Source organism: Chenopodium album, chromosome 8 (assembly GCF_948465745.1).
Source record: "Chenopodium album chromosome 8, dcCheAlbu1.1, whole genome shotgun sequence".
In the NCBI taxonomy this organism is placed as follows: domain Eukaryota; kingdom Viridiplantae; phylum Streptophyta; class Magnoliopsida; order Caryophyllales; family Amaranthaceae; genus Chenopodium; species Chenopodium album.
In genome coordinates, this window is record NC_137841.1 from 27,504,932 (window position 1) to 27,519,148 (window position 14,217).

At 32.0% G+C, this 14,217-nt stretch overlaps 1 pseudogene; it reads right to left on the reverse strand.

Moving 5' to 3' along the window:
- Nucleotides 1–1,285: 1,285 nt before the first annotated feature.
- On the reverse strand, nucleotides 1,286–7,635 carry LOC145642871 (coniferyl alcohol acyltransferase pseudogene; annotated as a pseudogene).
- Between the last annotated feature and the right edge of the window lie 6,582 nt (nucleotides 7,636–14,217).

Below are 14,217 nucleotides of genomic sequence, written 5' to 3' on the forward strand. Positions count from 1 at the left end.
TTTGAATTGTTAGGAAAATTCGGGTTACGACCGTAATTAGAATTATTACGATCCATATTGAAGACTCTAAGAAATTGGAAGTGAAATGGAGAAAAATAAACTTGAAAATATGGAGATTAGAATAATTTTGTGTTTAAGAGTATTGTACAAGTGAAACTGAAATTTTGTGAAAATATAGCAAATTTATACTCATTTTATAGACAAAAAAATTTTATGACCGTTGGTGTTTTCGGATTTCAAAAATAAGTTACCGTTTGCAAATTATAGCCGTTATAATATTTTGGAGCAAAAAAAAAATAAAGAAACAAGATGTTGACAAGTGTCAACAAGTTGAGCGTTGGATGATTTCCAATATAGTCGTTGTATGCTTTTGTTTGTGATTGTTGAATTAACATGGCACTTGGGCCGAGGCGAGATTTCCTTTCCAGAGAAAGGATACTACAATATCCTTTCCCTAACAGTTATCTTTCCCAAGTAATAGCATCCATCAGGATTGGGAAAGGACACCAAAAAGCCACGGAAAGGATTGTAAAAGGCCTTGATGCTGGTGCTCTTATTGTTGAGGCTTATAGATTAAATATCTGAGAAATAATAAATGCGTTTGTTTCAAAAAAAATAATAATAATAATAAATGCAGTCTTTCTTTTAATCTTAGATTAACATTAACCAATGACCACTCCTCTAATGCAAAAGTTATGACCCTTTGTAATGATTTGCTCTTATCAAAAGCTCATAGTATCATGTGTGTTTTTCATTGAAGATAATAAATATCATTAATATTTTATAGGGTAAAGATTAGTGGTGCCCTTAGAAAATCAAAATCTTCTAATGGATAGACGACGTTAAACCGTTGATTTGAAATCATTAATTGCCAATTCTTTCTACATCTATAGAGAAGCATCATGCTATTGAATGCAAACTTAGCCCACCAAGATACTGAACCTTTTTAAGATATGGTAAATTATCTTTTTTATTTTTTAGACAAGTTAGGGTTTAGTCTTAAATGAACACTTCCTAACTTCTATTTACCTTTAAAAAATAAATAATAAAAATTAACAATCCATTTCTAAGAGAGACTAAGTGTTAATATGAGATTATGTTATACTGCATACATACTTATCCAATTTCACACACACACAAACACAATTTTGAGGATGGTTAATCTAATAACTTTATCCCCTAACACTATTACAACATGTAATCCCCTTTAAGATCTTTGTGAGATGTTAAAAAAAAAAGGTAAGTATTTCTATTTATATTGCCTAATTTTACTTAATTGACATGATTAATTGGACTTAATCATCTCCAAAGAAAAGGGTTTGAACACATTGGGAACTTGAGCTTCAATGTAGTCAAGTTGGTCTTTGTGAAGGTGCATGTACACAACCCAATCTCCATTTTCTAATGGAGTTGGCATAGGCATCACATAACCACTACTACCACCCCATGGAAAATGGTATGATCCGAAAGTTGGTTTGCCCCATCCAAAGTCCACTTTAGAGACCGGAAACCTTAGGCCCGACGACACCACAAAGGCCGGCCCATCACCGTCCTCGGTGCAATAGATCTTTGTCATGGCGGGCTCGGGGCGGTGTGCCTCAACCCAATCAATGAGGCCCAAGAAGTGATCCTTTGTTACTGATTTTGCTAGGAAGTCATGCACCAATTTTGCCATTTTACTTATTGGCATGTCTTTTAAATCACCACAATTTTGCTCACCAAATGGTACTGATAACACGTTTCCAAAGTATGAATTAAAAGCTTGTGCTTTCTCCTTGCTTTCTTCGTTGCTTAATCTATTTCTGCCTTTAAATAATAAGCAAATTAGAGGAGGTTAGAACATACTTCATTCAGAAATAATAGTCACACATTTTCATGTTTTAAGTCAAATATCATACTTCCTCCGTTTTTCTCAGTTGCAACAATTTGACTTTTACACTATTTCACTTTTGAATAGCTTTGATGATTTACACTTAAGCAAATATATAGTCATGTGACATCTTATTAAATTCGTCTCGATTTATACTATTGTAATATAAAATATTTATAAATTTTACATATTGGTAATTGAAGATATTAACAATTGAAATCATGTATCGGCAAGTGAAAAGAGAAGTGTTGCAGTTATAAAGTGTTGCAATTATAAAATAACAAAGGGAGTATTAAATATTAGGACTTCAAATAATGTTTTGTGGTGATATTACCATAATATTATGCGAGGTTGAAAAATAAGATTATTATTATCTATGATCAGAAGTATTATGTGGGGTTGAAAAATAAAATCGAGAAATGTATGCACTTATGCATGGAGCATGCTTACCATCTACAACGATGCCCATCCTACTAATCTTGTTCACATAATCCATTCCAAGTTGACAAGCATGAGAAGCAATGATTTGCCAAAGAAAAGCACTAAAACTTTGAAGTTTGCTAATTTTCTTGCAACATTCATTTTGAGCCAATGATTGAAGGATATCAAGTTGGTATTTTGAGATATAATAAACTCGGGTAATAAGTGGGTCCATATTATGATTTGGATTTGAATTTGAGAGGGATGAAATGGGTATATACATTTCATCAAATGTGGAGTTGTAGTTCAGTGGGCTTCTTGGGCTAACAATAGATCGGTGAAAATAAGGTGTTGTTGAAATGGGCTTTAAGGTTGCTATTTCGGCCCATGTGACCCAAAACATGTTTGCTGAGTAGGCGTCTGCAACTCGGTGGTCAAATGCACAAGCCACTATTGTTCTCCCACACTTCAACTCGGTCACCTAATACAAGTATAATTGTATAAAGTATAAACAAGAAGGTTGTCAAATATGTTAATGTGTAGGGAAAACAATATTGTATGATGCAGTATTAGGTTTTATTTGCATTATCTTAAGATTTTAAGTGGGACAAAATATTTTTAAACAAATAAAGGAAGTATGTGCTAATGGATTGGGGTTAAATGAAATGATTATTTAATCTAACAAATATGGAATAAGAAGTACTCCCTCCGTCCCAGAAATACGAGGAGAAAGTGGATGAAGTACATTTTGCGAAAGTTTCAACAATTGAAAAGCATACCTACTTATGAAATAACAAAGTAACAACCTGTGCATCGAACTAGCCAAAAGGCTAGTTTATTTTTATTTTTTTTTAAAAAAAAAAACCTTGTTAAAGTTGGTCATTACCATTTTCAAACCAAACTTTTCATATTCTTATGTTTTTCCAAAATATAATACTAAGACTTTAGACATTTGTTTCTAGTTCCAAATAAATTAAAACTCCCTTAGTTATCCCTCTTCTTAATGGCTAAATGCCATCAATTCATCAGTGGGCCATTTAATTTAAGGATAAAGCTACATGAGAGCTGCATATAACCATTTAATATACTTCTTGTTTTAGTGTTAAGATGAGAATTTATCGATAATTCACAAGTAAATTGGTAAAATAAATATCTAATAATTGTCTATTCCATTTTTTTTAATTTATATCAATGTCAATTCTATTGAGTAATATTACTGACATTTTGGCTCGGTAATTTGCGCCAAAAAGTCGCCACATGCTTTTTACATTGGAAAAATTTCCCAAAATAATCTTACCTTTGGGGCGTCCGCTAAAAGTAATCTCACCTTTACCCTCCAATCTTTTTAATGATCCCATTTTACTTAGAACGGTTTGAGTAGGTAATTTTTTTTAAGTTTAATTTACACGTGTCGTTATTTGGTTGGTTAAAAATAAAAAAAATTAAAAAAAAAAACCCACCACCGCCATCATTAGCCACCACCACCCAAACCCTAGAACCACCCAGACTTGAAACCACCGCCACTTAAAAGCTGATTGCGCTCACGACTAGAATCCCACCCACCCAGCCAACCCAACCCCCAAACCTATTAACTTAAGACCATTCGAAAACCCAGGTTCTAAAAAAAAAAAGAAGAAGACCATTCGAAAACCCACCAAACCTAATTTGAATTGGGTTCAACGCAGAATCGGGGTGGGGAGTTCAACGTGGTTGGAATCGGAGGACGGGGGATGGGGGAGGTTAGCAAGACCGGAATCGGGGGATGGGGGTAGTTGTTAGCGACATTGAAATCGGAGGACGACAAAGGTCGGCATGGCCGGATCCGTGGGACAAGGGAGTTTGCGCGTGGCCTGATTCCTGGGAAAAGGGAGTTTGCGCGTGGCCAGATTCCTAGGACAAGAGAGTTCGCACGTGGCCAGATTCCCGGGACAAGGGAGTTCGCGCGTGGCCAGATTCCCGGGACAAGGGAGTTCGGTGACCGAATTCCCTGGGACAAAGGAGTTCGGCGACCGAATTCCTAGGACAAGAAAGTTTGGCGACCAGATTCTTAGGACAAGGGAGGTTGGTGCGACAAGGTTGGTAGTTTGGCTGGTGGGTGCAGTGGTTTTTAAAATTAATTGATTTTTCTTAAATTTTTTTAAAAAAATTTAAAATTTATTATTTGGACTAATCAGGTGCCAACATGCGTTAAGTAACTTGCTATAACTAATCAATTGAGACCATTTGAAGAAGATTAAGATTAAAGGTGAGATTATTTAAAAATAACTCAAAGGTAGGATAATTTTTAGCGGACGCTTTAAAGATAGAATTATTTGGAACAATTTTCTTTAATATTTTAAAAATGAATATTAATAAATTTTAAGGGGCCTACTTTTGTACTTAGCATAGGGCTTTCAGAGAGGACTCTGATTACAAGTGTTGTGGGAACTATGTAGTTTCACTTTTTCAGACATTTTTCTAATCTATGAGATTGACCATTTAATCAATAAAATGTTACTCGTACTAAAAACGTGTGTATGTTCCTCGAGGAAAACTCATGCAGTAAGTGTATCAATAGTTGTTTTTTTAAGATTAATTTGTACGGAGTAAAGTTTTACGAATACTTAAATTTATTATTGTTGTATGCGGCTGGTCACATGGTGTGGCGACGGTTACTTATAGGTATTACTTGTATTATGAGATTACTTGTATGATGTTACTGATTTTGGTCGGGATGTTACTTGTAGGTGTTACTTGTTCTGGGGTTACTTGTAGGTTGTTACTGGTTTTGGTCAAGGGTTACTTGTAGGGTGTTACTGGTTTTGATCAGGGGTTACAAGTAACACCTACAAGCCGCACGGAAAAACCTCTGTTATAGATATTTGTACCATGTTCTAAAAGAGTTTTGATGTAAATTTGTTAATATATATGTCAACTTAGATATACTTCTGATATTTCTTTTTTTACTTGTAACACTTTGATTCTTATAAACTAGCATTGATGATTTATAATTGTAGGTCAGAAGATATATAGTCATGTATTTATAAAAAAAATGTACTTATAAAAAATCGGAAGGGGAGTGGAACCTAACCACTAAAGGTGGACATCGTGCCGTGCCAATTTTTGGCACACCCTAGCCCACGGCACGGCCCACGTGCCTGGAAAGCCGTGCCGTGCCGGGCAGCGGGCCGCCCGGTTTTTTTAATTATATATATATATATATATATATATATATATATTTGTTCACGGCACGGTCAACTGCCCACAACTGGGCTGCCGGACCGGATCGTGCCGGATTCGTCCCGGGCTCGTGCTGCTCGCGTGCCGGCACAATCCAATTAAGCCCACCTTTACTAACCACTCATAATTGATCCCTGAATCCGGATTAGCTCTAAGGGTGAACCGGGTGTAACATAAAAAAAATGTACTTATATAAAAAAATAATAATAATAAAATAAAAGAGTATATAGTGATTTAAAATCTTGTTAGAATTTTCTCCCTAATTTATAATTTCATAATATCACATTTTAATTATTTTTACACATTTAATTATATTCTAGATTAAAGTAGTGCACCGATAAACATAAAATGAAATTTAATGAGTAGGAAAAAAAAGATGAAAATAAATTTTGTATAAGTAATAATGTAATTAAAAAAAAAATTAAAATATTTTTCAAGAACTATACAATTGTATAGTTGTATATATCATTCATTTAGTGTACGTATATATATATATAAAAAAAATTGGTAGAAAATTACATGTTGTAAAGTAAATAATCTGTTATAAATTCCAGGACCAAATACTAATAACAAGCAAAATTCACTCAACTTTTGCAAGCAGAAATTCAATTATAAACATCTCTAATTTTCAATAAGTAGAATTATTTAAAAATATAGACTCCGTATTTTAAAAATATACACTATGAAGCTAGAATCTTATATAATAAAAAGGATTTTTTTTTTTGTAAATAACCACCCCTAAATGTACCTTGTATTGAATTAACCACCCATTTTTTTCGAAATTAAAAATTATCACTCATTAATGTCAAAACCCGTAGATTTCACCACCCTTCTTCAATTCCGATTAGTTTTCCGACTTAGGATATACGTGTCACCATAGGTTAAAAAAATTTTAAAAAATCAAAATTTTATAAATTAAAATTCCCAATAACCCCCAGCCCATGGCAGCCACTGCTTCCTTCCATCTCCCACCACCCATCCAAATCAACCACCTGCCGGACCACCCCCACCCCAACCAGCCTGCCGGCGAAACCCCACAACACCCCAGCCATGTCCACGAAATCCCCAGTCGCCGCTTCCGATCCTCACAAAACCCCACCCACATCACCGTTTCGTAACGAAAAACCACCCACGTCGCTGATTCCTCACGAAAACCCGCTGATGTCGCCACTTCCTCTGCTCAATTCAAGGTTGCGTTCTTCTATTATTTTTTTTAATTTAATTAAATTTTCTGCTTTTAGGGTTTAAATTTGTTGGTTCAATTTTTCTGGAAGGATTGCTAGAAACAGGGACGGAGAAGGTAGGGGTGGCGGAAACGGAAACGGAAACGGAGAAGGGGACGGGGTGCCGGAGGTTGCATAGCTACCGACTATCGAAAGTGGCAGTGGTGGGTTGGGATTTTTTTAACTTTAATTTTGATTTTATATGTTGTGGGCCCCAAAGTCGGAAAACTGCTAGACTAAGTCGGAAAACTGGCCGGAATTAGAGAAGGGTGGTGAAATCTACGGGTTTTGAAATGAATGGTTAATTCAATACAAGGTACATTTAGGGGTGGTTATTTACAAAAAAATCCTACTAAAAATCGCACATTAGTAAAAAAAATTTCAAATCATAAAAGCTAGTTAGATTATAGAATATATAAATATTGTCAAAAGTCAAAGTGAATCATAGGGGCTAACAATCACCTGAACCGAGAACACAACATCTTTCTTCCTAGGCACCAATTTGCCTTCAATACTTTGGTCCGGGTTATACAAATCAAGCTCACAAAGATCAACATCCGCAAACGCTTCAACAAACTCGACACCGCGGTTGTTGCATAGAACTTCCGGCTCGCCACCGGAGTTCTTAACGACTTCACCTGCAAAGGGATAGAAGTACGCAAGTGCTTCAGCTAAGGCTTTCTTTAGTACACTTACCTTAAACTTGAACGTATCATTTTGTTGCCCTTCGTCGTCACGTATCGCAGTAACACTATTTTTGTAACAGAAAAAAACATTAACATCTAATGGGGGTAACAGAAAGTCCAAGTTTGTTAAGGGTAGCCGGTGATCCTGCAGTGGCACGGCCGCTGCAACGATGTGTTTAGCCGTCGTCAAAACATTGAAGTGTCTATGGACACCCATTAGCTAGAGTTAGCTAAGAGATATTGGCAAAGGAGAAAGCTTTGAAGGAAGATAAGTAGTTTAGGAAGGTATGATATTAGGTTGAGTTTATATTTTCTTACCATAAGGTAGGTTTTTTTTTTTTTTTTTTTTTTTTGAAGGGAAACGATAAGGTAGGTTTTGATTTATCCAATTAAAAATATAGATTAAAATTAAAGATAGAGTGTTTTTTTTAAAAAAAAAAAACTTTTGCATGGACCCACTTTACAACCCGGTTTACAATAATTTTATTGTACATCGAATATTTTGTAAAAAGTGGTCCTTTTTTCTCACAAAAGCAACCCTTTTTATTTAAACAAAAGTGACCCATATTTTCACAAAAGTGACCTTTTTTTTCCACAAAAGTGACCCATATTTTACAAAAGTGGCCCCTTTTTTTTAAAACAAAAGTGACCCATATTTTCACAAAAATCACCCCTTTTTTTTTCCACAAAAGTGACCCCCTTTTGTTTTTTTAACAAAAGTGACCCATATTTTACAAAAACGCACTAATGTCCGTTGACGTCTTCGTCATACTCATTGGTGGCGGGTTGCATCCCTGTCATTGCATTTACATCAGCAACATAGTAATTACAGTACAAAACTAGCTTCAATCATTTGATCACATTCACCAAACATAGATCAATAAGAACACACAAACCACAATTTGTTTAAATAGAAGAATCAATCAATCAATAACATAATACTAAAATAGACACCAGGAATGACACCTGTCATTTTTTGGTGCTGTTTTTTCCCTTCAAAATCCTCTTTTTTTTTTTTTTTTTTTTTTTTTTTTTTTTTTTTTTTTTTTTTTTTTTTTTTAAGTCAATGCCATTAGTTACCTATTATAATAATTGCCTATTATAAGTTATACACAAAATATTCATCAAATCATATCATATAATTGTGATTAATTTTTTTTTTGAAGAAATTGTGATTATTTTGATTCATATAACTTTCATTTCTGTAATTAATATTTTCCATTCTTGCTATATAATTTTAATTTAAACTACTATCTAATGTAATTTTAAATAAATATAGAGTTTCCAAATGTTTAACATACAAACCTAAAGTAAAATTAAATTCACTTAGATTAAAAAAATATACATCTAAACGTTTTAAAAAAAATTTCCAAGCAAAATTATTGTTAAATTTATAATAATAATTAAAGATTTTGGTGGATACGACGGGTAAAATATATATATTTCGTATAAGATTGTAGTTACTGAAGCATAACAAAAGGTATTTTTTCTACGGGAGATAGAAAATGAAGGAATCTACTTCTTTTATATAATTATGTGGAGCAATATTCATTTAATTTTCAATTAATAAATTAAAATTATAAAAAATACTAATAACTTACAATACTATTCAGATTACATTTCTTTGTTTTTGTATCCACTATTAGTAAGTAAGCCCTTATTACTTATTGAATTATCTTTGTTTTTTTTTCCTACGGTATTATATTAATAATTAATAAGTTGGTTTATAAACCGTGCATCGCACATGCACTATGCTAGTAATAACAATATACTAAAAGACACACCAGCAATGTCACGTGTCATCTCTTGGTGTATTTTTTTTCTTTTTATTTTTTTTAAAAATAAATAAATCTATTAATTACGGAAAAAATTCTCTTATAAAAATAATATTATTTTTATTGTATATTCCATATTATTATATAGTAATTATATATTATAATTAAGGTAAAGGAATTTAATTTCACATATCTTTCCTCAAAAAATATTGACAATTATAACCTAAAAAATATATTTTTTACATAATTTGTGACATGTTCTACAATATTGATAAAATTTGTTTTGATTTTTTAATTACTTTTTTTTAAAGGAAGATGAGAACTTAATTTTATTCAACAATAAAGCAAAATTACACAAGATTGATGTTTCCCTTACTTTATGTCTTTGAAGATATCACTAAGAAATGCAAATATCAAATCAATATCTCATACTTTTCTTCTACATCTTATAAAATCCATTATGAAATGATATTTAAATACTACCACTATTTAAAAAAATGATGCTAATAATAAGATACAACTATATTTCGAACGATTCCAATAAAATATTGGATAAATTTCCAAATTAGTCCAACTCAAGCACCCAATGTTTCCAAATTAGTCCAACTTCATACCTTTTCGCCATAAACCTTATATCTCATAGAGGTCGTATTTCATACTTCTTTTTTTCTTTTTTTTTTTTGGAGAAAATCTTCAATAATATATAGCGCGAAAAAGGAAATATTTTTGCGGGGTTAGATACATAGCTTTAACTTTATCGTATTGAAATACATAAAAAGGAAATTTTGTCAACAACCACCAATTAAAGCATGTGTTTTTAAAACAACTACCTATTAAATTTTATTTTTTTAAAAGAACAACCACAAAGTTGTAAAAAATTTATGTAGCATTACCACTCTTAACAATTTTGGCTAAAATTTTCGGCATTTAGGTCTTAGTTTTTATCACTTTTCACCTTTACGAAGGATAATTTAGTCAATTTAGATGGTGATTTTATGAGGTAAAGGTAAAATGTAGAACCTACATGTCGAAAATTCTAGATGGAATTATTAGAGTGGTAGTGCTATGTACTTAAACTTTTTACAATTTTGTAATATATTTTTAATAGGTAGTTGTTTTCAAAACACGCGCTTTAATTGGTAGTTCTTGACAAAATTTCCGCATAAAAATAATCATACGATCAAATGCATAACTTCTAAGTACATAATTAGCTTATCGGTTTTTTCATGATTAAGTTTCGTTTTACTAAATATTATTACCAATATTTCGGTAGTATAGTAGTTCACACAATTTTTAGACAATTATTTTCACACTAATTAAAATACTATTGATAATAATACTAGTGAAAATTACCGTGCATGGCACGGGATCTAACCTACTTGTAACAATAAATCAATACAGTATGGAAAAAAAATCAACTACTTTGTAAAAAAGAGAAGCATTCCATCATTCCTAAAAAAAAGCATAGTAAAATAGTAATATTCAAAGTTATAAATTTGCCGTTGATTTGGTGAAATTATCAATCTCCATCTTCACCAAATCTCACCAAATCAACCTAGTTAAGTGAACAATTATATCTAATTATTGTAGTATATCTTCTCACATGAAAGAGAAAAAAGATTGAGGGTATAAAATTGATGTATATTGCGAAATTAGTGGGAGGAATTATGAAGTTTTGATTATCACCGTAACATTGAAATTGGAGGAAAAAAAAGATAATTGAAGAGTTGGATTAATCTTTCAGATTTAGAGCAAAGGTAGTGTTGAAGTGAAGAAAGATGTCGATATCGTCAAGTCTCAGTTCCATTAAATGCCATGGACCTTAAAAGAGGAAGGAGAAGAAGTCGGCAGCAACCCGCTATTCAATTAATATTGTAAATCAGATTTTTTTGTAAAGTTTGTGTTAAAAAAGTAGGTTTTTAGAAAAGGTCGCGCTAATTAGCTCTTATAATTTGAGGTTTTGGTAATTTTATATATGCGTTAATTATCAAATCTGATTTCCAACAACTATTACTATAGATTCACATGTATGATGTATCAACTAATCAATCAATAATCAATAACTATAACTATATATACTAAAAGACAACCCAGCAATTACACGTGTTATTTTTTGGTGTGTCCTGAGTTTTTTTTTTAAAAAAAAATAAATTAAAATTGATAAAAAAATTTATATGCAAAATATTTTCTTCCAAAATTTGGGAACAAATAATCCTAAAATAATATATATATTTACCAACTTGATATCTAACCATATCTTTATTTAATTTATAAGTTCCTATATAAGTAATTACTTTTTTAATGTATAATGATTATTTGTAGTAAAAAAAAAAATCATGAATATATATCCTTCAACCTAACATAATTGGTGAATGAAAAATTATCACATGTGAAATTAAAAAAGGGATGCCACCAGGGTTCAAAATAGAAGAAAGTTTGAATAAAAAAAATAAATATAATATGCACTCATAAAAGAAAAAAAATAATATAGACCAAATTATTTATATATTTAAGTATATTTTCAAAGGATCTTGCTAAGGAACGCCCCCGGAGCGTCAATCGGTGTAATATAATTAATGTTAATTTTAAATTTAATCCTTCTACTTTTAGCTAGCTTATCCAACGCACCCAAGGCGTTTGTTAGCTTTTGCCTTTAAATAATACTCCGTAGTACAAGTACATACTCCGTAAAATTAAGATATTGGTAAAAATGTACCATATCAAAATTAATTTTTATATTTACCTCTCTGAATCATCTCTATTTGATATATTTTATTTTTGAAGAAATTAGTAAAGGAATGAATTTCATCCAAATAATGAACTACCTTATGTCTTGATGTAATCAACAACTTTTTTTTTTTTTTTTTTTTTTTTTTTTTTTTTTTTTGTGTTGACAAACTACTACCTTATTATATTGGAAAAATTGATGGGAATAATCCCACCTTTGATATCAATCCGCTCAAAATGATCCCGGATGACCAGTAACCGGTTGAAGAGGTAATTTTTTTTTATTAAGTTTATTTTACATGTGTCACAATTTGATTTGTCTAAAATTAAAAAAAATGAAAAAAAAAGAAAAAACAAAAAAAAGAAAAAAAGAAAACCAACACCACCCAAGTCCATCCCCACCACCATCCAAACCCATAATCAGAACCACCACTACCCCACCCAGACCTCGAACCACCGACAACCAGACCCGAAATCACCGCAATCCACCCCAGCCAACCTAACCCCAAAACCACCTTCGAAAACCCACCAAATCGGCTAAATCGAGGTCGGAGAAAGGGGAGGGAGATCGGGATTGGGACGGAGGAAGGGGAGAGCTTTCAAGATCGAAACGGGGGAAAGGAGGGATGCCGGGATCATGGCAGGGAAAGGATTTTCGAGGGTTGTGGGATGGTTGGTTTTCGAGGTTTTCGTGACGGTGGAAGGGAGGCTGGTGGTTCGAGGGAGGCGGAGAGGGGGCATCGGAGCTAGGGGAGTCGATTTGGGCGGTCGGCGCCGTGGGGCAGGGCACTTTGGTGGAAATGACGGCAAGAGCGGGTGGCGGGGAGGGTGGCTGGGGCTGTGGTGGTTTTTTTTTTTCCTTTTTTGATTATTTTTTTCTAAAAAAAATTAAACTTTTTAATTTTTTTCGACCAATCACAGACCGACACGTGTCTGATAACTTGTTATAACAAGTTACATGACCGGTTGGGACTATTAAGAGCGAATAAGGTATAAAGGTGGGATTATTAAAAAGAATCCCAAAGTTGGGATTATTAATCTCCGACGCTCAAAAAGTGGGATTATTCCCATCAATTTTTCCTATATATTTAGCTTTTACCTTATTAATTTCAATTATTACCTTAATTATCAATTCTAGCTCATTTTCATGTATCATTAATATGTAGTCTTGGATAAAGCAAATTAAGGTGACAAAAGCAAAGCCTAAATGACATTAGATGGATGACTAAGCCAAAAATTTGAAGAAAAGTGAGGAAGATATTATTGGTGATACTTTGAGAATATAATGTTTGAACGTCATACCATATACTAACCAACCTAGAAAATAATATAAAGATGATTCTAGTTTTGATAAATTCAATTCGTTATTTAATTAAAATTTTCCTATTGGACGTATATGATTTGATGAACTAACGTAGTGAAATTGGATAATTCCTATCTACTATCTCCCAAAGGTTAGTTGTTGGGTTCGTTAGGATGGAAGTTTTGATGACAAATTGAATTAAAGCCTTAATATATATTTTTTGAACTGATTCATCAAAGTAATACTACGTGTTTATTAATTTTATTTTTATAAGAGCAATCACGAAGTAAGTATAGTTTTAAGTTATGATGGGTAAGAAATCGATAAAATTTATGTATGTCAAAATAATTCTCCTCACTTTTTAGTCTTTACGTATTGATTGTTTTTCTCTCATTAAAAGAATTAATTTTTAATTTAAAGATTAAAGTGACTAAAGGATTAGTAAATCTTACTTTCAACTACAGAGTTTTTTTTTTTTTTTTTTTTTTTTTTTTTTTTTTTTTTTTTTTTACTAATTTTACAAGAAATGATACTCCTTCTGTGACTATGTGTTTATCTATTGTAATATACAAGTATAAAGAAATGATACTCTATCATAACTACACTTTTATTTTTTTATAAAAAAACTACTCTATCATAAGTACGGAGTACATAACTACTTTTCCACGTTAAAAAGCTGTTAACTTTAATGTATCAACAAAATTGACAGTTACCATATAACAAAAAAAAAAATTAAAAATTTTTTTATAAAAAAAAAAAAAAAAAAAAAAAAAAAAAAAAAAAAAAAAACTCAAGAGGCATATCACTGCTAATGGCCAGTGACGGAGCCAGCATTATTAGCTACGGGGGCCGACGGTTGAATCAATATATAAATATATACCTTATTATTGTAACGATTTTTTTAAATTGGAGTTTATGATTTTTTATATAAATAACATTAATAACTGATTTATATACATGTTAAAATTGTTGGCAACCTATTTTTCTATGTATA